Raw genomic sequence first — 22985 nt, 5'->3', positions numbered from 1 at the left:
AAACTGCAAAAGGGAGCGTGAGCATCAGGTGGTTGGTTGATATCAGGGATGGAATGAGTCTTTCCAAAGGGCTCATTTGTGTTTAGCCTAATGGCAGTTAGCAAGGGATGGGGCATAATGAGGCATGTCCAACCTCCCATTCCATCATGGCTGGGAACTCAACTTCTAAGGTTTCTCTAGGGTTCCCTTGGCTGGGGGGCCTAAAATTTTATTTTTATTTCTTAAAATATACTATAACAGTCACTACCAAAAGAGTGACCATGACATAGTTCCTTCCTTCTAATCTATGTCTCTCTGGTTTTTGGTGGAGGGGGTTGGGTCACCAACTGATTGTTACAAATAAAGCAGAAATACTGGCTGAATGTATATTTTCCCAACGTTATTAAAAATTTCAAACATACAAAGTTCAAAGTCGTTTACAATGAACACCCATTTAAAAGAACAGAAAAACCTAACCAGCCAAGACTGAGACTGCTTCAAAAATTTATATAAAGTTACTAAGGAACAGACAGTGTAAATATGACTCTATTCAAATAAGACTCAGACCAATGTAAAGAAATAGCCTTTGTTATTTAAATCACAATGCTAAAATAAAAGTGTGTGTTTAAACACCTTTCAAGATATTATTCCTAAATAAATAAGTTGCAGCTCCAGGTAAGTTAGTTATTTTGAAAGAGAGTCCAAAATGTTTGTCTCAAAACACCTCATCTAAAAAGGACACAAAGTTTTAAGAACACTGAAATCCAGCTAGGCACGGTGGCTCATGCCTGTAATCCCAGCACTTTGGGAGGCCGAGGTGGGTGGATCACCTGAGGTCAGGAGTTCGAGACCAGCCTGGCCAACATGGTGAAACCCCGTCTCTATAAAAATACAAAAATCAGCTGGGCATGGTGGTGGGTGCCTATAATCCCAGCTACTCAACAGGCTGAGGCAGGATAATCGCTTGAACCCAGGAGGCAGAGGTTTCAGTGAGCAGACAAGAGCAGAGATCACGCCACTGCACTCCAGCCTGGGTGACAAGAGCAAAACTCTGTCTCAAAAAAAAAAAAAAAAAAAAAAAAACTGAAATCCAATAGTAATTATAAGGTAAATCTACTCAAGAATAGAAAAATCTGGATAAAAAACATGCTTGACTGTCATATCTTTCCAAGAGTAAAGCAAACAGAAAATATTTTTTCTTTTTAGATTTCCCTCTTAAATTAGATCTCTTTAATATAGCTAAAAATAAACTTCATCCGGATGGAAAAAGTACTTGTTAGAATTACATTCTCTACTCAATAACACTTTTTAACAAGTGGGGTAGGAAGCAATTTTGGTTGCACCTAGGAAAAGCAAGAGGAAAGGAGACTATGGACAGTGAAAGCTTCAGTTTTATCAGAGATATTCTCATCCTTTCCTTGGATTCAAGCCAAGAAAGTTCTGAAGCAAATACAACCCTCTAAATTTATGCCAAGGAAGAAGTAAAGCTCTGCAGACTGAATCACTTAACATGTTCGCAATTCTGTTTCTCAGATTTTAGCTTATCTTTCTTTTCATTGTGTTGGTTCTGTAAACAACTAGGAGAGACCAAACCTCCCTGCTTCCAATCACTGACCTTTGTTACAGATTAACTGGCCTTCTTTGTTGTCTTTACCTAACTCAGACCAGATGGCACCCAAGACTCCATGACAGTTACATCTTCAGTGTGGAATGTAAAATATCTTTCCAGAAAGAAAAAGACCTCCTTAACTAATCAAATCATTGTAGGTATGCATTAAGCCTAACATAGAAAACTGTTGAAATTGTGTTAAACTTCCCTACGTTTTGTCTATATAAGCGATCCTAAGCTTTTACACTTTGGAACACTGCCTTCCATTCTTTGGAGTCTGTGTTTCCCATGTGGCTAGTCCAAACTTTTTGCTTGAATAAACCCTCTTTAAACTAGCCTGTGACCCTTTTGATTATTTTAGGTTGACAATATGTTAACACTGGTTAATTCCTGGAGGTAAATACATGAATGTTCTACTATTTTGCACACATTTGTGTTTGCAATAGTTCAAGAGAGGAATAGAGGGAAGACTGACTTATTTCCTAGCAGGGTAAGGAATGGCTTGGAGGAGGGCAAGCTAAAGTAGAGGCAAAGAGGTCAAAAGGGTGGCACAACCAGTGATCTAGGGATCCAAGATGAAGAACCAAATTATGGCAGAGGCAGTAGCGACAGAACGGAAGACATGTACATATGAAATATGTACAGGTATGCTCCAGAGAACTACTATCAGAGAAGGGGAAGATGGAGAAGACATGCAGGTAGGTAGATAATTCTATCAACTGCAAGACAGTGGGTACAGAAGAGGAAGGTGGAAAATGAAGGAAAATTTAAGTTTCATTTTAGGCACGCTGAATTTGAGGTGCTTTCAACTAAGAGGTAACTAAATATATATGGATGTAGAGACCAGGAGAGATTTAGATTTAGATTTAAGTGTTATCAGCAAATAAGTAGCAGATAAAGCCATGAGCTGGCTAAACCTTCCCATATCATATGCATAAAACAGGGATGTCCAACTGTCATTGAGCTCATTAGGGCACTATGTTGAGGGTTCATGCTGTAGAAAAGAAAAAGTATTATCTTTCTTTCCCATCACTAGGTTCATGACTGAGAGTCCTATAACAAAAGACATATTAACAAGAGTAAAGCATACAAATTTAAGTTTTACGCGATATGGGAGCCTTCAGAAATGAAGACCCAAAGAAACAGGGAAACGTGTTTTTCATGGACAGTTGTGCAAAAGTATGATTGAAGGACAAAAGGGTATATTCTAACGGTAATAAACTGGGGGAAACTTAGCAAGTCCTGTTTATTCAGAATCTTCTCTTTGACCCTGTGTCTTCAGAGACAAGACAGGTTTAGGAAGGGCACATCTCTGATGAAGGCTTTATAACCTACCTCAGGAGGAGGTCGGCTAGGGTTTATGGCCTGCTGCAGAAGAGGAGCCAGGAGAAGGTGAGAATGACCACCTTGTTTCTGTTGTTCCCTCAAATGCCAAGGAGCATGTCCTAAATGCCATCAGTTACAAGCCACATCCAGGAAACAGTACAGATTGAAATGTCTGCTCTGGATAAGGAATGGAAGATTAGAGGTATCTGTCAGGCATGTGCCATTCTTAATTGGAACAAGAAATTTTGCCGACAGACTTGAAGTTGTGTAACACTGATTTTAAGCAATTATAGATTAGTTATAAAACATAACCAGTAGCTCCTTTAACTCTTGCTGTACACCTAGAATAAATGAATTTCACTCTGTGAAAAAATGTTCCTCTGCCTCCAGCTATGAAGCTGGCTGTTGCTCTTAAAACCCCCTAAAGAAGATTCCACTGTTAGCCAATTGCTATTTTGAAGCAGAATTGTTTAAAGGGATTGATAAAGGCCTGTAGGAGGAACATATTTTTCATGATTTTCTTTTTCAAATCATGAGCACGAAGGGAGGGAACAAGAATACACAAGGAGGTAAATACGTAAGCAAATATGGTAAATGGTTCTTAAAGAGTTAACAGACATTTTAAAAGCAAAAGTGGCCCAATCTGTTGAAAATGAAGAACAAGAGGGTGGCTTCATTTTAAAATAATAAATCCCTTCTCTGAACTGTTCACCCAACACTGGCGAAATTAAAACACATAAAAATGACAGGAAAACAATGCTCACTTGGAAAATATTGCTCAATTTTGTTCTCTGGTGTTTTTACCCTCTACCACTCACTTCAGCTTCCTTAGAAAAACTCAAGAGGAATGACAATATCAAGAAATCCAAGATAGGTAATCAGTACAATTTAGGTCCCTTCTTTTCAAATAATATTGCCTATTCAAAGAACCAGAATAGTACTCTCTTACAGTGGTATTAGGGCAGTGGCATTTATTATTTACAAATGACAAAGAGATAAATATTATTTATTATGTAAAATGACAAAGAACCAAATATTTTAATGGAAAACAAATAGGGAATATTTTTCAAAATGTCTTTGCATTCTTCTCATTTCACATAAGATTTGAGATGGCTCCTACTGCATTTTGTAACTCCCACGAGTGCCAACTCAAAATCTAGAAATCTGTTTTTACCAGCACTTTTCTAGTAAATTAAAGGTGCATAGGTTATGCTTATATATGTATTCTAAGAGATAAACAATTTATAGATCAGGAAAAATTTTTTTTAATCAAAAGGCAACAATTTATTTGAACAGACCTCACAGCAACAAAAAGATGTAGCTTTAGAGAGAACAGGTTGTTCAACAGAACTATCACTTTTATTACTGGGACCAAGGCAGATGTCAAATAAAATTAACTTTTACAAGCAGCTGCTCTTTTAACTTCATTGATTTTAACAACAGAAAATCCTGTGTCTTTTGAACTACATTTTCTTATAATAGCAACAGATCCCAATTACAAACCCCAAACTGTGAGATTCCACATTACATTTCCCCTTACTCCTGGAACCAAATTTGTTCTCCAGTTTCATGTCCTCCCTTGGCAGGCTGAGATGCTGTTCATCACTAATCTTAACAGTCGAGTGTTCAAATGCCCACAGCACTTTTTGGTTTCCACAGGGCTCTCACACACATTATATCAGTTGATCTTCACAACAGAGGTGGTTTCATCACTACAATGCTTTGATACATGGAAATTTCTCTATCAGCTGGTTGCAAACATGATTTTCAATATGTAAGCTCTAAAAAGCAACCAACAACCTTGTCAAGCAAAACACACAGATTCCATCTGAGCTCTAAACATGCCCAAGTAGTTTAATTTCCAAAGAATATTAAACAGTGCAGAGTTAACAAGATATTTCCAGTTCAGGGGTCTGGATGATATGAAGAACCGAAGAAGCAAACCTGGGAATAGTGCAAGCAGACATCCCAGTGCTGATTTTTGATCATGAAACCTATGGTGTGAAAAGAAGCTTGTTATTCAAAGGCTAACCTAAGCACCTTACTGATGCTCTACATCATTTAGAAATGTAAAACAATCGCTTGAGCAAGGGGAAAAAAGGTATTAAGAGATATGCAGTGATAAATGTACATGGATCACTGACTTTTCTCCCTTAGAGTAAAACACCCATAAAATCATTTTACTTCCAGAGTACCCTGATAATTTGGGTTCAAAATTCTTAAGCTATTATAGCAAGCAGTTTCACAATTACATTTCTCATAAGCAAAAGAAAGATCTGGCTAACAGAATTCAATGTATTTTATTTTTTGCATTGGTACTGGACAGCTTGAACTGTCAACCTTTTGTTTAGCCTCTTTAGGAATTGCTCTTATGGAATAAGAATGCAGCATGCAGTTGGCATTCCTCATGATTTACTATGTGCAGGAATTCTACATAAACTCCAATCCTCGCAATATCACTAACAGGGATATTATCTCTGAGGCTCCTCAAGACCTCTCAAACTGTTCAGCCAAAGGTACCTGGAACATTCAAGGAGGGTGAACAACAGGTGACCTTTATGCCCTAACCATCAGCTTCCTTTAATCTCATCTAGTTATCTTAAAAATGTATACGTTTGACTCTAGAACATGTTCTTGCTTTTACTATAAATATGTTTAATTATTTTACCACTGAGTAACACAGTGCCATTGTTATCCTATGGTTTTATCTATTCCTTAGTACATTTAGCCCCATACATTTGGACATTTTATTACTTTAGAAAACATATTACTACATTTTTACTCCTTACAGCCCACCTAAGTCTTTGGTGTTACAACTGAGGCTGGGAATTGGCTGAGACGATTCTGGATCTTTTCACTGTGTCATTTCATGTGACTACCACCGTTTAGAGAGAGATGACATTTTTTTCAGACAAAAATCTTTTTATGCAAAGACTCTAAAAACCATTTAAATTCCTAGATTTTTTTCATTCATTTAATAAATTTGTGAGGCAATAACTGAAGTTCTAAAGTTCCTTATTATTACTGTATTTTCATTCATCATTTTTGTCTCCTAAACATCTATACCATATTTACCTAAACATACGTTTGTCAATTTCTTATTTAATGTAAGAAAATAAACGCTTATCTAGGTTTTCCAGAACCAAAACCGTTCCTTTACTGTTTATTGTAAGCATTAATCTTGTGCAAAATCTTATTATGTGGAAGTTTCTCATAGAAATTCCTAAATATGCACATAAATTCTACTATGTACACTGGAGTTGCCAACTGTATCTACAGGCTTCCAGTAAATGTTTAAAAGATGGCCCAGACTGAATAGTGGGCCTCATAGTGCATGTTGTTTATCTTCTGTAAACAGTATAGGCCATGATTCCTTTAACTTCCTGCTGAGCCTGTCTCCAGACATAGAGCCTGCCCATTACACTGGCAATCTTACCGTTTTCCCTAAATATTACTCAACAGTGTACCACTTTTTGCAAACATTAATCTATTCTGCACTACACTTAAATACATTCTTTATTAAGTAATCTAAAATCAATGTCAAAGGTTCCACAATTATATTAATTACCAAAGTGAAGAGACACAGAAAAGACATGTATATGAAAATACACACTATCATTTTCTGCAGGAACTCTTTTTCCCCCAATGTGGACTTTCGTTAACATTTGGGAATGGCTGTAAAACAAATGAGAGTGGGCTGGGCGCAGTGGCTCAAGTCTGTAATCCCAGCACTTAGGGAGGCCCAGGCAGGAGGACTGCTTCAGCACAGGAGTTCGAGACCAGCCTGGGCAATATAGCAAGACTTCATCTCCACTAAAAATAAAAAAAATCAGCCGGGTGTGGCGGCACATGCCTGTAATCCCAGCTACTCGAGAGGCTGAGGTGAAAGGATTGCTTGAGCTCAGGAGATCGAGGCTGCAGTTAGCTATGACTGTACCACTACACTCCAGCCTAGGCAACAAAGCAAGACCCTGTCTCAAAAACAAAAACAAAACGAAACAACAAGGCAATGGGGAGTGGCATGTAGGAAGTAGACAAGATTATTACTAATGCCTCAGTGACAGCAATCTGTTGTGTAACAAAACATAGTCCTTGGAAATGCACTTGAAGAACTGAAGGGCAAGTAATCAACAAGAATACATAGAGATTTCTATTTCCCCCACAGCTGAACCTCAAACCACTGATCCAAATGTATAATTCAAGGATGGTAGCCCCAGATGGCTAACAACATACCTCTAATGTTTATGTTAACAGATGCTGCAGAAAGTATTCATTTGCTTAGTACTGCAGCTACTTTTTCTCGCCTCTGTGACTTAATTTTCTCTGCTCTCTTAGAGCACAATGATGTCTTCCTTGATAGACACCTTGCCTTTGTAGATGTTGAAAATGTTTTTAGTTAAATATAGAACAGCCCAGTGTGTCTCTACATCTCATTTATGGTTTAGTTATCTAACTGAAATAATCAGATATTGCACTATTTTTTGACTCATTCAGTTTCATTTAAATTTAAGCTATTTTCTTTATTCATAAACTAATCCTACAGTTTTTCTTTAAAAATAAATGAGACTATTACATAATTTTATTCCTCTACTAAAGGATTTCTATTTTTAAGCCCTTCTAAAAGGAGCTTCTTAAACTATGTGACTAACTTTAACTACACATAAACATGTTTTGCCTATTAAAACTAGAGACCTGTGATTAATTATAAAACTTTCCTAATTATATTTAAAACAAAACAGAACATGAAAAGTAAATAATTTTCATTGCCAAAACACAAAAATCAATAGAAACCATTGATTATGGAATGAAAATAGAAAAGTATAATGTCTTTACTGTGATAAGCACATTTATGCCAATTGGAATTTTCACCTCAGCCTTCTGATCCAACATTACATAGGATGCGTTTCACAAATATTTAATTCATCACAAATTTAGAGACAAAACTCATTTAATATTATTGAGGATGTTGGAAGGAAAATGAAATAGATATATTTTGAAATGTTGTAACAAACACATCAGGGTTGTTCCAAATCCTTTTCCATCTCCCTTTTTTTCCCTTACAAAACTAGGAATCATCACAAGTAGCAACCTAGATCACTGATGTCTTCTCATTTCTAAATTCACAGAAGTTTCAAATAACACAGAATTCCTTTAACAACACAGGAGCCCCTCAATTTAATGTATTAATACCAGTAAAAATATACATCAGCTCCCTGCTAATTTAGGTCACCTAGTAAATCAAAATTACAGGCAAAATTCCATTCTTACGAAAAGTAGATATTTTTCTTATTCCTTGTTTCCTTAGGTTATGAGATTTTTCTATCTTCTTTTAGATTAGAGACAATAATTAGAAAAGATGCTGGTCTAAAAGTAAAAAACCCTTACCTGCTTGCATAAGTTTTTAAAAAACAATGTAGCTATTATAACAACTGCCTATTTTTCTGACTGCCCAAAATGATGACCTGCCACTTTCATGATGGAATGGACCCTAGATAATATCATACAAGGAAGAAGGGTGTAGATTCTAGACCACTGTGACATACTATTATCTATACCTGCCCTATCCTACTCAAAGTACCAAGGCATAAAATCAAGAGTGAGGGTAAAGTAAGCATGTTTGGGGATACACTTCCTAAGAGTAATCATTTTAATATATCATATTTGTAAAATGCTCTTTGATATCAGAACAGCTGGCTGAGACTTTTAAATGACCTTGACATACAGTTGACTGATTGCTTTCCAATGACATTATTTCATATTTTCTGGCACAATCACGCTGATAGTGTTTGATGGATAACCAGACAAGCAAAGGACAAGTCTGAGCAATTGCCATCCTTTATACTTGATGTCTTCATGTTTTATTACATATCTTAGGGAAAGGGAAAGGGAACAAAAACCCATAGGCAATATTAGTTCCAAGAAGTCTCAATACACACAGGAAGCCCCAAATAGTATTATTTTGAAGCAGCCAGTCTTTAAATAAAAATACACTTTGTTGTGACTGAAGAACCATCAACAGTTATAAAACTAGGAGGAGGGAGAGATTTTCATCTTGCATGTCTTAGTTAAATTTTGTTTTCTTTAGTAAAATGTTTTGAATGAATGGTCACAAGATCCTCTGAACAAAGCACAGAGCACCAAATGTAAAGCCTGATTTTCCTGTTCTGCTATTTGTGCCTGATTTATTTCCCCCTCAGTTTATTTTAATCAAATGCAAATTAACACCAGCATGAACTAAAATCTGTCCTACCAAGATGCTTCAACAGTGCTCTCATGTGAACTATCAAAGAGTTCACATAATTTTAAAGTCAACTACCAAAAAACACATGTATTTGCCATAAGTTGCCACTGACTTTTTAAATTACATTAACATTACCTAAAAGTACAGTAAATATTTTTGATTAAAGACATATCATAAACATATGGGCAACAAAGGACTTAAGGAAACAGGACATTTGCAACAGCAGCTTGTGACTTTTCACCAACATTCTAGCTGCAGGTCAAAGACAGATGATTTTTTGGTCCTCTGCAAGGTAAGAATGAAGATGCTACTCACTAATAGAAGCAAGAACAAATCTGGAAGAAAAACTAAAAGAGATTCAGTTTTGTCCATGTTAAGTCTGAACTGCCTGTTAGGCATCTAGGCAGAACTAGATAGACTTAAGAAAATAAAGCTGTAAGGCCAGGCACAGTGGCTCACACCTGTAATCCTAGCACTTTGGGAGGCTGACTGAGGCAGGCGGATCACGAGGTCAGGAGATCAAGACCATCCTGGCTAACACAGTGAAACCCTGTCTCTACTAAAAATACAAAAAAATTAGCCAGGTGTGGTGGCAGCCACCTGTAGTCCCAGCTACTCGGGAAGCTGAGGCAGGAGAATGGCGTGAACCTGGGAGCCAGAAGTGAGCAGAGATGGCGCCACTTCACTCCAGCCTGGGCGACAGAGCCAGACTCTTGGTGAATTTGAGAAGGATGGAGGGGATGAGCCACTGGCAACAAAAATCCCTCTTGATCATTCAAGTTTGCTGCCTACCACCAGGAAACTCCTTTAAAATGTAAATCCTTTAAAGGGTAACTCTTTTAAAGGGATTAGCCTTTAAAGTCCCAGAAAGCAGCAGCACTGGAAGAAGGCAATCTCAGTAGAGTATAATCTGCAGGCTCCAGTAGGAGTGAGTGCCCTGGGGCAGCTGGTTGGCTTGTACCTGTTTTCATCAGCTCCTCGTCCCATCAGCCTTTAGTGCGGCCCTGAAATAACCCAGTTGACACCAATTTCTGTGGCGAGGGGCAGGCAATCATTGTCTCAAAGCAATTGGAGAAAGTCACATCAAACCTCAAACTTCAAAGAAAAAAAAAAAACACTTAAAACTATTTTGCTTCTCCTGATGCCTCAGGACACCCCGAGCCCTACACGAAACCACATACGCGGGCATACCAATTTGCAACAGACTTAGTCACCCCTAGAATTTTTCAAAGTTATTTTAGGTATTTCCTCAGATCTCTGCTTTACTCTTACTTCTGTAGTTTTTCCAAGGTTAGTTTTGGGAGAAGGAGCCAACAGCCTATATTAACTCTCCATCTTGACAGAATCCCAAATAAGTTAACAAAGGAACAGCTTCCTGTGCTACAGTGTAGGAAACTGGTGAAGTATTAGAAAATAGAATTACCTGTAAGGATTAGTTGAGTATAAATAATCTAACCCTTTTTTGGAGACGGGGGTCTCACTCTGTTGCCCAGGCTGGAGTGCAGGGTCCCAATCTTGGCTCACTGCAAGCTCCGCCTCCCAGGTTCACGCCATTCTCCTGCCTCAGCCTCCCGAGTAGCTGGGACTACAGGCGCCCGCCACCACGCCTGGCTAATTTTTTTTGTTTTTAGTAAAGACGGGGTTTACCATGTTAACCAAGATGGTCTCAATCTCCTGACCTCGTGATCTGCCTGCCTTGGCCTCTCAAAGTGCTGGGATTACAGGCGTGAGCCACCGCGCCCGGCATAAATAATCTAACACTTTTAAAACACCACACAGGCCGGGCGCGGTGGCTCACGTCTGTAATCCCAGCACTTTGGGAGGCCGAGGCGGGCGGATCACGAGGTCAGGAGATCGAGACCATCTTGGCTAACACGGTGAAACCCCGTCTCTACTAAAAAATACAAAAAATTAGCCGGGCGCAGTGGCGGGCACCTATAGTCCCAGCTACTCGGGAGGCTGAGGCAGGAGAATGGCGTGAACCCGGGAGGCGGAGCGTGCGGTGAGCCGAGATCGCGCCACTGCACTCCAGCCTGGGCCACAGGGCCAGGCTCCGTCTCCAAAAAAAAAAATTCACACATACTCTTAAAAATACAAACAAATCTCAAATCCAGTTGCCAGACTAATGACCAATAATTAAGAATAATTCTTAACACAGAGAACTCTGTTATACTCCTAAGCATGAGATGTTTCAGTTACAGCTTAAGGACCCTTGGGAAGTCCACTCATGTGCAGCCTGTGGCCCCTTGCACAGCCACATAAGGATATGCCTGAGCCTACATTTCCTTATAAAGAGATAAAGAGTTCTCACAAGCTGTGCTGCGCATATCCCTTAGGAACTGTCTTTCCCTGTTCTGGGCTGGAGGTTTCTTTCTTTGTTCTGTTTAAGCATGTGCATCATACAGTACCTGGCCAACCTCACTGCTATATCTGGCAAGGAGAGAACAGGGTTGTTCATCTGTAGCACGAGGGGACAAGGGCACACCCACAACCTCCCTGCCTTGGCTACAGGATGAGACCCGCTGAACATGGGGACCAACTCATTGCTGAAGCTGACTTTGCCACTTCTTCTCTATGTGAGTAAAGTGTTGTTCCATCCACAGCCTGTGTGAGTCGTGTATCTCTTCAGGAACCCAAGAACTGCACACCATGTGGTGGGCTGGCATCCTGGGACTGCTACTCCTGACGGTAGGTGTCGTTACGCTCCTTGCTGTCCTCCACACAGTGGGACTCCTCCCCTGAAGGTGGTAACAGGTCTCACTTGCTCGGTAAGTACAAAAACATTCTCAGAATCATTTCTCAGTAAACTTCCAAGTGACTATTTAATCTACATTCTACTTTTGAACTAATTACAGTTTCTACTGACAAAAAGGGCCAGCTTTGAAACCCTAGTGTATAGACTAAAGTTTTCTCAAGAACACTGCTCTGGAGCAGACTACTTTGCAGCTTAAAGATGAGGTGGGCAGGCTGTTGCTAAGGCAATAATCCTGGGAAATGTGGTTTGCTGGGATTCCCACCAATACCACCAGAAAACTTATCGGCCATTCATTCTAGTGGGGTTCTCCTTTTCCAACCTCTTTCAATATAAAATCAATGTTATGCATGCTCTAATTGTAGTCAGAGATTATATACTAGGGATTTTAATATATGTAAAACTGAAAGGGGAAGTCGGAAGTCAGATGGAAAGAACATAGTAACAAATGATGTAAGCCTGAGTTGAAGGTCAGACATGCCTGGGTTCAAATCCTAGCCCTTACTAGCTATATGACCTTTAATTCATTCCTTAGTGCCTCAATTTCCTCATCTCTAAACGAGGGTACTAGTCCCAATTTTACACAGCTACTGTAAACTAAACTTTACTGTATTAACTAAAATTAATAAATGAAGGGAACATATAAACAGGCCTTCAACTATATATTCAACAAATATGCATTATATAAAACAATGGACTGTGTGCTAAAAGCTAGTAGTTGCTGCTAGTAACAAACACTACTAAAACTCCCACCATCACCACTACTATCACCTCTCCTATTTCAAATTAATTGACTGAGCTTCATTCAAAATTAACATGCTTACCCTAGAGACAATTATTTTAAGAGTACATTTACAGAATACTCAAATTATTTCAATCCCCAATGTGTTCAATTTGCTGCTTTAAAAAAAAAAAAATCAAATTATTTACTGCCATATGGTTTTTAGCAAAATGTTTCTTCTACAAGTTAAATGTGTTTGCTTCTAATTATTTCTAAATGTAGTGCTTGTAGTATCATAAAAATAATTTTAGAATCCAAATTTCATTGATCAGGTCAGGGGCAGTGGCTCACGTCTGTAATCCCAGCACTTTGGGAAGCCGAGGTGGGAGGATCACTTGAGGCAAGGAGTTTGAGACCAGCCTGGGCAACATGGTAAAACCCCATCTCTACTAAAAATACAAAAATTAGCCAGGCATGCTGGCATGCACCTGCAGTCCCAGCTAGTCAGGAGCCTGAGGCAGAAGAATAGCTTGAACCTGGGAGGTGGAGGTTGCAGTAAGCCAAGATCACACCACTGCACTCCAGCCTGGGTGACACAGAGGTTTCCATCTTCTTGTCCATCTTTAACAACATGAATATTTCATAGAAGATGGTAAACTTGAAAACACTGATTCAAAATCGAGTGCTTATTCCAATTAAATTTAATATTAAACAAGCTTATTGGAAGTCATTTTTGTTATACAAAAATGTTACATGAGTCACCAAAAATAAACATTAAATGCATTTTCCATTCATCACACAATTTTCTGAATTGCTTTATTTTCTGAATATGAAAAAAAATCAAATGTACACTCTATATAAGGGGAAAAAGGATTAAGGTTTTTATATAAATAACCAACCACAGAAATATTTATTGAGTGTCTACTCAATTTTCATCCATTTTCCCCAGACATCCATCTCACCAAGCCAAGTTGTTACACAATAATTCCTATGTCAATGCTAGTTATCTAGCTGTTTTCCCAGGTCTCATTTCTGATGCCTAGGTTTGTCATTTAATGTGAAATATGACTGGCTGAGCTATAAAGATAATACAACTGTTGGAGGAGTTGAACACGCCATATATACTGGACACATGAGGAATGTGTCCACTGTGCTCAGCATCCTTATGAAGTTCAATTCACCCATCTAGAGCCTCTGCTCAGGCAAGGTCTCGCTTTCCCTAAGGATAGATCTGTGTGACTAAGAACATAAGGCTTCAGATTATCTGCTGTCCATGGTCTTCCTGCCTCCAGTCCATCCTTTACTTTCTCATGGCAGGGAACTTGCCACAATACAAATACGTTCCACTATTTCCTTGAATAAGTCTCTTAACCCATTTATGCCATAGGCTGCAAATTGTTTTGTGAAAAATCAGACTTTGGCAATGAACATGACCAGGATATAAATAACCCCCACAAGCTTAGCGTTCCAATAATGGAACACTAGGCATAAATGGGTTAAATGACTCCTTACTGCCCTCCATGTACACTCCCAACTCTTTAGCCTGTTCTCCCCTCTTTCAGCCTCCTCTTCTGTCCCATTCCTCACCTGACACTTCTTCCCTTTGGGCTATACTCTTCAGACATTCTGAACGACAGCTCCTCCACTGGTCCAGCACTTCCACACCTTTACTCTTTGGAATTCCAATTCTCCTTCCACAAACACCCAATACCCTTCTCTGCCAAACACCTATTTAATTTTTCCATCTCTTAAGAATCTTCCAAGAAATTTCTCCTATCTTAACCTTATGGCTGATGACTCCCTTCTTGGCATCCCTGCAACACACACTCCTATGCTGCTTTGTACAAATCTGTTTGCTCGTCATGCTCACTCTCTTGGACTGTAAGCTCCTTTAAGGGGGAAGCCAGGGCTTGTTTAACTGTGACCCTGCAAAACACAGCACGGAGTTTTCACTCAATAAGTGTCTCTGTAAAACGAATTAATTAACCTTTGTTTGTGAGGAAAATGTCCTACACATGGTACACACTCGTTAAATGCCAACCAGATAAGTGACAGATTATCCAGTCATTGATAATGATATGTGGACTAGTACAGATGCTCAGATTTCCTATAACCTAAGAACTAACATACAGATAAATGTATTTTTTTTCCTTAGCTTCTACTCTGTCTTGGATACCTAAAATTAAAAGGACAAGACAATGCAGTGCTACATTTATCAGCCCTTTGCATAAACCAATATTGCTCAGGTCTAATGTTAATAGTTACAAACAAACATCTAACTCCTCTGAGCTAATTCACATGACCTATCTCTACTCCTTGATATTAGGCAGAACTCTTACAGTGACAAAGAATAGAAACCAAACTCTAACTACTAACGGGGCAAAAACAGCAGTGTCAAAAGGATTCCAGGTTGCAGCAGCTCACAGGATCTAAGGAAGAGTTAAGGTAAACAGGGCAAGGGCAGGGCCTCATAGAATAAAGCTAGGTACTCTGCCTAGCTCAATTTGGGTTAAGTTCCATTTGGGTCAAGCTGCCCTAGACTAACCACTGTGGCCAGAAGGATGTGAAAGTATGATTTCCCAGTCTGTCACATATTAATAGAATCTCAATCTCTACCATGGATATTCATCCCTCTACTTATCATCCCATATAATTAACCCATATTCAAATATCTCCTAAATAATGGCTCCATAGTAACTTGTATTTACAACTTAATTAGGCAAGCCTCCATCCATTTGACTAGATTACTCCCTGATAGTCACTATTCTAGATGCTAAAGACAGAGACATGAACAAGGCAAAGTCCCTGTCTTCTAACGGTGGAACCAAACACAAATTTGACTGTCAGATATAATTAACTGCCATATGAAAACAATCTGGTAAGGGAGTGGGGAATAATAAAGGAAGGCTGGGACCAAAAGGCTATTTTAGACAGGAAAAATTTCTCTGAGAAGGAGACATTTGAGGAAAGAGACCTGCATAAAGGGCAAAGGACTAGGGGGAAAACACTGAAGGATGAAGGAAAAGCAAATGTAAAGGGTCTAAAGCACCAGTATCTGCAGAGTCACAGAAAAAACAGAAAGGAATGGTCCATTGTGAAGGAAAAACCAAGTTTAAGGCCCTGAAACAACACCAAAATGGTATGGCTAGAAAAGAAAAAAAAAATCCTAGTTTTAAAAAATGATATTAGGCAGACACACAGGGACCAGAGCATACTTTTGGATCACTGTTAGGAGTTGGGTTTTTTTTTATTCTGAGTGTGACAAGACACCACGTGAGTTTCTTCTCAGTCCAAGCAAACTGCGTTCAGTTGAAACTTAGGTCTATGCCTTCTTATTCTATACTCTGGAATAAAAAAGAAAGTGATGACAATATCTAATGACAGCGTAATCCCAACAACAGTCGCTACCTCTGTTACTTACTTTTTCAACATCTATGTGAATACTGTCCTGCATCAGCATTTAGAATCTGTTATAAAAAGACTTTATGCAGTTATCCAAGTGAAAAGCATGATTTTAATTTTCCATGTGCTAAAGCTTTTAGGTCTATAAAACTCAAGCCAGGTCAAAACACTATTTGTGAATAAGCAGAATAAAGTAAATAAATTTTAACTATAAAAAGTAACCAAAATCCCATAGAAATAAGTACATAAGATAGCATATGTATTACTAAATCAATGAATAAAAGGATGTAAAACCTAGTACTATTTTAATGGCATGAGAACTATTTAATATCGTAATCATTTTAGGACCAAACTCAGGCCACTTTATTTACCATTTTTACTGCTTCTACGTCACAATTAAATTGTCTTCTCATGGTTTTGTTTAGTTTAGACCAATACTGGCTTACATTTCATTGCAAGTTATGTAACCTTACATTTCAAAGAAAATAAATGTTTCACTTTACAACAAAGGTACTTTTGCTACATGAAATACCAGGTCTTAGTGATTGATGATCAACACTAACAACCACTGCCTCTCCTAATCAAAAACCCCATATGAAATACAACAAATGGCCTCCTCCTTCACTATTCCCATTCTCTTCCTGCTGCATGTGTCTTTACCTTCTTTTGCTCACCAGGCCTGCAGAACTTCATAATCTACACTGAATTAACAGTCAATACTAGCAATTGCCTTGCCCAGTGATCATTTCATCTACTCCTCATTACTGAAAAATACTAGCTTCTGGGCTATCCAAGACTCATAAACTATATATCTTATATGACTAATATGTTTTCACGTTCACCATAATATTTTTAAAGATAAGTTCTTTCTGGAAAGATATATGGGTAGATATGTGTGTGTCCCTTTTGTAACAACCACTGGTAGGACTATAAGACATATTGTTTATGCTGTTGGCATTCCTTTCTGCCTGCTGCTGCTGCTGTTTAAACATTTTAATGAAAGATTGTATTCTGCTCATATCCTGAGGCTTTAATCAAAGCCACAGTTTTAGAAATAAATAACCTAGAATCATCCAAAATGTCTTATATAAAAAAAATCATCCGGGTGCAGTGGCTCACGCTTGTAATCCCTGCACTTTGGGAGGCCGAGGCTGGTGGATCACCTGAGGTCAGGAGTTCGAGACCAGCCTGGCCAACATGATGAATCCCCGTCGCTACTAAAAATACAAAAATTAGCCAGGTGTGGTGTGGAGCCTGTAATCCCAGCTACTCTGCAGGCTGAGGCACAAGAATAGCTTGAACCCGGGAGGCCGAGGCTGCAGTGAGCAGAGACGGCGCCACTGCACTCCAGCCTGGGTGACAAAGCAAGACTCCATCTTAACAACAACAAAAAAAATTTAATTTCCTAAGAGGATCAAGGAGACCATGTGATGCTGGTCCTCAGCCTCTCTCCTCAAAAAAATCTTTGTATCTGGCAGACTTTTTCCTTCCCTCTTGAGTCTATAAAATAGGTATTTAATCTCCTTGACAAAGCTGATACTTTCTCCTATCTCTTGATGCTATCCCTAATGTGCCCCTCACATCTTCCTTCTCTTACCAAGCATCTTTGCTCTGTAGCTTTGAGATAATTTGCTCTCACATGCATCTTCAATCTTTCATGGTACTACTGGTTCCTCTTTTCTCTTTATATAAACATTTCTCCTCTGTTTAAAAAAACCAAATCCCTAAATGTATTGTTCATATATACACACTTTAATACCTTAAGATTTGGCCTTTGCATATACCAGTGAACTGAAACTGCCTTCAGCACCTTTCTTCTGTCCTTACATTCCTCATCTTCTACAGGATGTCGCTGTGCTGACCACTAATGTCTATTAAATTGGTCCCCTCACCCTAGGTGTTCTTCTGCATCTCTCATTTAGATATTTCTTTTGCTTACTAGTGCTCCTCCCCAAGGAAAGTATAAATTATCATCCCTCTATATTTGATTTTCGAGTAATTCTAGCCATAACCTTTCTAAGCTACAGGCTCAGATTTATAACTTCTTTCTGAACAACTCAATTTAAATCACCTATCTGCACTCAAAATGACCATACTGCAAACCAAACTCATCATTTTCCCCTAAATTACAACAACAACAACAAAAATCCAAATTATTTTTGCGAACAGCCTCCTGACCCTTCGGTCACCAGCCATCAATACCCAAATTTTCATCTTACTTTTTCTTTCCATAATCCTTCCCACCCCAACCATGCAGACTTCCTCATCATTCTTTCTATTCTCACGTTGGCCACCCACGAAGCCTTCTGAAGTTCCCAACTCCTTATCTCTTCTTTCTGTCTTCAAGCCAGGAAAAAAACATCCCAAATCATGTCTGTTTCTAACACAAAAAGTCTGTGATAGAAAAAGAAAGTTCATCATTAGCCATCAGGAAAAGGCAAATCAAGACCATAATGAGATACCACTAGACACCTATCAGAATAGCAAAAATAAAACAGTGACGACACCAAATGCCAGTAAGAATACAAAACCTGAGTCACTCTTACGTTGCTGGTGGGAATGTGAAAGGGTATAGTCACTCTGGAAAACTGTTTGGCAGTTTCTTTAAAAATGAAATATGCAATTAACATATGACCCAACATTTATACTCTTGGGCATCTGTCACAAGGAAATGGAAAAAAAAAAAACCCAAAAACCTATGTTCACACAAAAACCTGCACACAAATGTCGATAGCAGCTTTATTTATAATACCCGAAACTAGAAATAACTCAATGCCCTTCAACAGATAAATGGTTAAACAAACTAATACTATGCAGTGATTTAAAAAGAAGCAAACTATTGATATATGCAACAACTTGGATGGATCTCCAGGGCATTATCCTGAACAACAACAACAAAACAGCCAATCTTAAAATGTGCATACTGTATGAGTCTATATACGCAACATTTTTGGGGTGACAAAATTACATGGAAAACAGATTAGTGGTTGCCAGGGATTAAGGATGAGGTGCTATGACTATAAAAGGGTAGAATGAGGAAAATTTTTGTAATGATTAAATAGTTCTGTATCTTTCCTGCAGGGATGGCTACACAAATTTACACGTGATAAGACAGCATAGAACTATACATACACATACTGTACCAGTGTAAACTTCCTGTTTTGATAGTATAATATAGTTAATATAAGATGTAACCACTGAGGCAAACTGAGTGAAGGATATACGAGAAGGACCTCACTGTACTACATTTGCAACTTTCTATGAACCTATGATTATTTCAAAATTTTTTAAGAAGTTAAAAGTTATACAATATTGTTGAAATAAGAAAATCAAAGAAATGGGCTGGGCGCGTTGGCTCATGCCTGTAATATCAGTACTTTGGGAGGCTAAGCCAGGCAGATCACAAGGTCAGGAAATTGAGACCATCCTGGCCAACATGGTGAAACCCTGTCTATACTAAAAATACAAAAATTATCTGGGCGTGGTGGCGTGCGTCTATAGTATCAGCTACTCAGGAGGCTGAGAAAGGAGAATTGCTTCAACCTGGAAGGTGGAGGTTGCGGTGAGTGGAGATCATGCCACTGCACTCCAGCCTGGCGACAGAGTGAGACTGTCTCAAAAAGGAAAAAAAAGAAAAAAGAAAAGAAAATCAGAGAAATGGAGAATAAGTTAGTGTCTGACAAGCATGGGAGGTGGGGAGGTGAAGAAAGTGAGTATAGATAAAGGGAAGTCTTGTAGTGATGGTTACATGAATCATAAATATGATAAAATTCCATACTCACATATACAAGCACATACAAGTGCGTGTGAAACTGATGAAGACTAAATAGCTCTGTGTACCAATGTTAATTTCCTATTTTTTTAAATTATACTAAAGTTATGTAAGATGTTTTCATTGATGGGGAACTGGATGAAGGATATACTGGACTTCTCTATACATTTCTTTTTCAACTTCCTGTGTATGTAAAGCTGTTTCAAGATAAAACGTTTAAAAATAATAAAAAGGAAGAAGAAAAACTAAATTTAAAAAGTCATAGTTTTCCACTGCCTACTAAATTAAGTACAAATGTACTCAGACTTCAAGCTCCTCACATTGTTCCATACCCTTCCCCTCTCCTCACTTCCAAGTGAATCTTTGCCATACTCTAAACACATGTCATGCATTTATGACTCCAACTCTCAGCCCACAAGATTCTCTCTACCTACAGCATCTGCCTAACTACCTCTTTATACTCCATCCCCATCTCTTGAGAAATCTTCCTCATTTCTCAGGTGCATTTCAAATTGCCTTCTTTGTTTTCTTCATCCAGACATTTTCTCTCCCTTCCTCTGAACACAACTACTTACTCTGTAATGTAAATGATCATTGTCTGCCTGATACTACAGTTACTTGTTTTAGCTTCCCCTCAGACTTCATCTTGCCTACCACATGGCTGGTGACCTTGCAATATATATTAGCTAGATTTTCAAAAGGCAAAGTAGTTTACAGATAAAAAACAACCAAAAAAACACAACACATACACACTCTTGAAAATGTTGCCAGGTCTTTATCCACTATTTCCTCAGCCATCTGAGTTCCATAATGAGGACAGTGGTGCACTTGAATGTTCTTTAAAGGCCACATGTATATGGGATAATATACACAGTTGTGAAAGAGAGAGCAAACCTTTTCCCTCTGTAAGACAGTAATAAGAACATTAAACTACACTTAAAAACGTAGCTTTTAAAAATCTGCAAGGAACAGCTGGAAACTATTCCCTCCTCAGACAGAAAAAATAATTCTCTCTCTACTCAGTTAAGACCTGAAAAACAAGATGAATCATAAAAAGGCTATGAATAAAAGCAGAGTACATGTAACTTTCCCTATTCCTGTTATTCTTGAAAGAATTGTTTTAAATTTTGATGCTTTTTTTTAGTAGTCTACAACACATTAACCAAGTATTACTATATAAGAAAGTCAGTTAATACTCAGAATTATCAACGAACACACAAAACAGTTCTCATTATTTCTTCTTAATTTATGGTGTTTCTTTCCATTTTTAGTGACTCAAAATTATATGGAATGACTGTAATAAATGTTTTTTGTTTTTTTCTCTTTTTTTTTTAGACGGAGTTTTGCTCTTGTTGCCTAGGCTGGAGTGCAATGGCACGATCTCAGTTCACAGCAACCTCCACCTCCCGGGTTCAAGCAATTCTCCTGCCTCAGCCTCCCGAGTAGCTGGGATTCCAGGCATGAGCCATCACGCCCGGCTAATTTTGTATTTTTAGTAGAGACGGGGTTTCTCCATGTTGGTCAGGCTGATCTCGAACTCCCGACCTCAGGAGATCCGCCCACCTCGGCCTCCCAAAGTGCTGGGATTATGGGCGTGAGCCACCGCACCCGGCCAACTGTTACAAATCTTTAACCGAGAGTATCGTTTAATCGATTCTCTTTCATCTTTAAGACAAGAACAGAACCCTGAAAAAAAAATAACTACTTTACAGATGAGGAAACTTAGGCTCAGAGATGTTAAAGAGCTTGTCTAAGGGAACACAGTAAGCTGGCAGGTCAAGACTCAAACCCAGGTCTGTCTAATTCCAAAGTCAATATAAATTCTAGTGCACCGACCAACCTAAAATCACTTGTAAATTTCCAACTAAGAAGGTACTTTCATACAAAGTCAAGGTTAAATAATTTTAGTAGAGTATGTTAATTTCTAAACAACTCATATGTGTTTTTGTATGTATCAAAAAATGTACATGCAGCCAGGTACTATGACTCTTGCCTGCAGTCCCAGCTACTCAGGAGGCAGAGGCAGGAGAAAGACTTGAGCTCAGGAGTTCAAGGCTGCAATGAGCTATGATCATGCCACCATGCCCCAGCACCCCAGTTCGGATGAGAGAACAAGACTCTCTCTCTCTCTTTTAAAAAAAAAAAAAAAAAAAAAAAAACTAATAAAATGAAATGTATAGTCTAAGTGGCAACGTACCTCTTTCTTACTTGTTCAACTTGTTACAAAAAATATACAGTATTTCATGTTTGAGAAAAGGAATATAGAGTAACTTTTTAAAAGGCAGTATAGCAAGTCAAGAACACACATAAGGGGAATAGTCAAATTTAAGTGATCATTAACAAACTGCTTTACCTTTCTGTGCCTCATTTGTAAAGTGAGAAATCTCTACACCTCGTAGTATTACAGGTGTTAAACATACACGTTACCAGACTTATAGAAAACAATCAACATTAGCTATTACTATTGTTGTTTCATTCATTTTTATTTATATTTTAGTGCAGTGTATGATTGTGCAATATCACTGACAAAGATGATCCGTTATGAACAGGGAATACACTGCTATAAAAGATGCAAACAGCTTACAACACAAATAGGGGTTATAATACTTTTTAAAAATACTGCTTATAATCACATAGACAAACTTTGCTTTATCCTTAACAGAGGTTATCACCTGGTTTTAAACAAATATGTCTTTCCTCACTAGGGTCTCCGATACTTCCACTACTAAAACTTCCTGTCTACTAGTCTACCCTTAAAAAAATCTATGGTCTTTAACTAAAGTATCAATTTAACTAAAATATCTATTACTCATAGTGTTTCTTTTGAAAAGAAACCAGAAAGGCTGTCTTCTATGGATTCTAATTTTGCTGAGTAATATTGTATGATATTTGATGTTATTAATTCTAAAAATACCTTTATACTACTTTTAAATGAATACATATGCCCCAAACTGTAACTGTTAAGTAGTATTTGTAAGCAATATTTAACTTACCATCTTCAAAAACTAGGAATTAAATTTCACAAAACTAGGCCAGGCACAATAGTAGTATGCCTATAATCCCAGAACTTTAGGAGGCTGAGGTGGGAGGACTGCTTGAGCCCAGGAGTTCAAGACCAGCCTGGGCAACATAGAAGACTGTTTCTATAAAACAAAAATTAAAAATCAGCTGGGCATGGTGGCA

The 22985-nt window shown here is 38.3% G+C and overlaps 1 protein-coding gene across 2 annotated transcripts in view; it reads right to left on the bottom strand.

The window, feature by feature from the left end:
• The window catches only part of PRIM2 (DNA primase subunit 2), a 312787-nt gene that overhangs the window by 144734 nt on the left and 145068 nt on the right, over nucleotides 1-22985 (bottom strand). The window lies entirely within an intron of this gene.

Source organism: Chlorocebus sabaeus, chromosome 17, assembly GCF_047675955.1.
Source record: "Chlorocebus sabaeus isolate Y175 chromosome 17, mChlSab1.0.hap1, whole genome shotgun sequence".
NCBI lineage: Eukaryota > Metazoa > Chordata > Mammalia > Primates > Cercopithecidae > Chlorocebus > Chlorocebus sabaeus.
Note: the sequence above shows the minus strand (reverse complement) of the source record. Positions and strands in the feature narration are given on the sequence as shown.